This window comes from Asparagus officinalis, chromosome 4 (assembly GCF_001876935.1).
Source record: "Asparagus officinalis chromosome 4, Aspof.V1, whole genome shotgun sequence".
NCBI lineage: Eukaryota > Viridiplantae > Streptophyta > Magnoliopsida > Asparagales > Asparagaceae > Asparagus > Asparagus officinalis.
This window is the reverse complement of record NC_033797.1, coordinates 142,969,253-142,973,534: the sequence shown is the minus strand read 5'-3', so window position 1 is coordinate 142,973,534 and position 4,282 is coordinate 142,969,253.

Sequence of the window (4,282 nt, the reverse complement as noted above, 5' to 3'; positions counted from 1 at the left end):
TAATTGTGACGTATTATCTGCGTGGGTTGTTTGGTGAATTTAATATTGATTTATCATGAATGGATATGTGATAAATGATATTCCAGGACTAATTATAAGGAATTAAAAGAATTTAGTCCAAAAAAGATTCAGCAAAAGATATTTTTAGATTAATTATAATAATTTTAAAAGAATTTATTTTTGAAAATGAATTAGTTTTAGATTAATTGTTAAGCAAAATATTTAAAACGAATTATTTGAGAAAAGGATTATTTTCTGATTATGATAGCCGTGTATGATTTATAAATTCTTATTTTGATTATTTTAATATGCTATGAAAATTATTTACACATGCATTAAGTGATTGATTGATTGTTTCATGTTTCGTGGTTGACGATCATTAGGGAGTTATGACCTATAGTGACCCGTTATGAACACAGTTAGAGATCTAGACACCGTGTGTAGATTGACCTGGAATTACGAGAATTGGGATGAAGAGTCTTGAGTCCGTGTGAGCGAGTTGTGAATTAGTTGATGTATAGTTCTGGGCTTCGCGCCTGTAGAAGTTGTTAAGTCACCGGGGGGGTGGGATCGACGATGGAAGTTGTGAATATGTGATTTGTTGATTATTTCCAGGCTCAGCAATCAGCCAGTATCTGTTTTCAGGCCTGGGTGGGTCTGAGGTGTTGCGAGGTCTATCGGATTATATGTATTTACGGCTCGGCATCGCCGATAGTGTTTGGTTGTTCTCGCGCCTGGGGTGTGGTCCTGAGGTGAGCGTGATATCGAGATTATTATTTGTTTTCCAGGGCTCACGCCCAGCGCCTTTGTGGCCTGGGGTCCCTCCCAGTACGCAGGGGAACGGCCTGGGTCTGAGGAGCAGGGATTACTTGAGATTGTTAATTATTTGAGATATGAGTGTGCATGAGATAGTTAGTTACCTGACCTCAGATTCTTTGGCAAGCTATGATTCTTGTATGAGATGTAGGCGGTTGTTACTCCTTTTCGTTACATAGCTCGATTAATATTTAATTATTTACAATTCAAGACATATGGTATAGTTTATAGTGAGGGTTTCCTTGTTTCGGATTATTTCGCTCGACCGTATTACCGTCTCTTGTTGTAGATTTTAAATTTTAATTCCATATATAGTATACCTTGTTATTGTGGATGAATTAGAGATGGCTACCTGTAAATTCATTGATTAACTCAGATGTTTACTGTTCTTCTCCGATTACATATACTCTCCCAGTGATTGCGATCTATCTTCTGCTTGTAGGTGATTTTCCAGCTGCACCATGTTTCTATTTGTTTACTCGTCTTGCCACGCCGTATTCAACTGTCATTATTATTTTCCCGAGTGGAGATCTTTACCTGCGAGACCGTGGGGTCTGACGAGGGAGACGGTCGCGCCGATCGCGGCAATCGCCGTACGACGGATCTTCCCAAGCCGACCGTCCTTCCTGTGACGGACGTACTCCATCGGGTCCTGGTACTGCCCCGATCCCCCACCGTCTCCGTTTGTCATACCGTTATCGACACACACCTGTACGCACGCCCATCCCTTACGGGTGGCGTCGCGCGTGCGCACGACCTGAAAGAGAGAGGCGTTCCGGGGTTCGCGCGCATTTTTGTGGTCATCCGGTCCCGTTGAGTGACCAGCAAACTTCGTCCACAGGCGTCTGGCTGCTCCTGCTGGCTTGCAGGACGGATCCGGCGACGTGGAGGAGACTCAAGAGAGCAGCGCCCGTTGCGGCCATTTGAAGCGCGTGGTCCGAACGGTTGGCAATGAGGGTGGTGCCTGGTCCTGTCCTGTCCGCTTACCCTCCGCAACCCGGGCTACCCCATCACACGGTCCATCTTCCTCTACGATGATCCCCCTTCTCTTCTCGCAACTCGGACTCCACATGCCATCCTCAGTCTTGTGGTCCGCCCACCTTGCTGACGTGGACCAGCGCTGGAGGTACAAGGCTGGTTCCTCGTACCTGCTTGAGGGGGTCAGACCTGGTGATGGAAGAGGAGGCTGCTGGATCGGGGGGTGAGTCGGGCCTGGTCGGTGCGCTTCGACGGAGCCGAGCGGGTGGGTGTGTTGTACTACCCCTCCTGCTATTCCCGTCGCAGCGGGCGAGAGAGGGAGAGGGACTCTTGGATCTGGGGCTCCGGTGGTGTCTCTGCAGGAGAGGCGGTGGACCAGACCGGTTTGAGGGAGAGGGTGGTATTCATTGCAGCTTTCTGGTCTTCGGCAGCGGTCGTTCAGTGCAGATCCAGGTGGAGGAGCGCTGGACTGCAGGAGCTTGGGCGTTCGCCGGGGCGCGCGTGTTTGCAGGCGGTCTCGCGGCGCAGGTCAGGCTGGGCGAGGCTGGCTACAGGAGCGAGTCGGTGGCCTTAGTGTGTTGTCGGAGTTGAGCAGGGTCGTGGACAGGGTTTGGGTTGGGCGGACGCAAAAACAGAGACGAAGAAGCCAGAATGTACAGTGGCGGGGTTTTGTTGGTTTCGTGAACAGGAGAGAGGAAACAAAGAAAATGTATATATATATATATAAGGGAAATTAGGGTTTGGTATTTAAATAACAAAAATAATTAAAATAAAATAGTTACGGGTATTTAAAAATTAAACTAATTACATAATAATTATCTACAAATAAAAACGTACATGTTGTGATATTACAACAGTTGATACGAAATAGTTGAAATATACCCATATTGTACAATTAAACAAGAATAATTAATAAATAAAATATATTTACTTATATTTAAAATTAAATAATTATGGGATAATTATATACATAGTAAAACGTACAAGTTATACTAACACGACAAATAATATGTAACAATAGAAGTAATACAACTAATTATACAAATAATACGTAATTAATAATACAATATATTATTTAAAATATTACGTAATAGTATCGGTAACACAACGGATTAATTCCAGAAATGTTTACCACACAAAATAAATTTATAAATATCAAAATCATTTAAATAAATATATAATCAGATTTTTAAATCATAGAAAATTGTAGAAAATCAAGAAAAATACAAATACTCTTTTAAAAATAATAATTAAATATTTTAAACTATCAGAAAATAATTTTAACTAGTATCAAAAATTCATGGTCCTTACAATTTATAAAAAGAATCTTAGAGCTTCATAAAATTTGGTCGAGTAGGGTGAATCCGAATGGCAAGAAAATATCATGAATGTGATGAAGTAAGCTCAAGAAAGAATAACATTTGAATTTAGAACTCATTTATGATCATTATCCGCACAATAACTTCTACAACAAGGGCAAATATGTGTTTCTTTTACATGTACTATAACACTTCCTCAATCACCATTTATTCATAAATTACATACATTAACACATATATATTGTTGTCACTTAATTAAAACAATTTACTGAGGTAATGACCACAACAACAGCTAGGAATTTGTTAAATGTCCGTCAATCCCGGTTCACATGGATTCGACATATTATTTCTATTCTTTTCACTTTTAAATTTATGTATTGTTATTATATGTAAATACTCAAAATTTCTTAAACTCTTCTAAATTTAATTTAATTTTTTCCCCATTAATTTTCTCCTCTTTCCGCCTATAAGGGCCCGTTTGGATGGGGTATTTTCCCCCAAAATTAGGAGGAAAGCTACCAAAATGGCAGCTTTTTGACAGCTTTCCCCCAAAATCGCCTTTTTAAGAAGCGATTTTGGGGGAAAGCTGCCAAAAAGCTGTCATTTGCTTCTTAAAAAGGCGATTTTGGGGGAAAGCTGTCAAAAAGCTGCCATTTTGGTAGCTTTCCTCCTAATTTTGGGGGAAAATACCGCATCCAAACGGGTCCTAAGGGGGGGTTATTGGTTGAGATATTTTGGGGGATAAGGGGATAATTTTGGGGATTCTATTTCATAGTGTTATTCATTGGGACAATGGAACAAGGATAATACATTTTTGTATTATTGGTTTTTTGGAACACTAGTGAGATAATTATACCACTTGGGATAAAACCATCTCACTTATATACAAAAATTTTGTCCTAATAGTAAAAATTTACCTCATCATTCATATTGGAACAATGTTGTTCCACTTTGAAGGCAATTGGGATAATTTTAAAATATTTTTGTATTACTTCTCAATTACAATTGGATTTCCGATTACAAAAGAGAAGAGAATGATCAGGATTCTCTCCTTTGTTTAATTATGGGTTCTTCTTGGTAGCGATGAGATGTCTCCCTCGATTGTTCGCGTCGAGTTTGCTTCTCGTTGACGATCCGATCGTCTTGACTCCCTGGAACAACTGTATTGT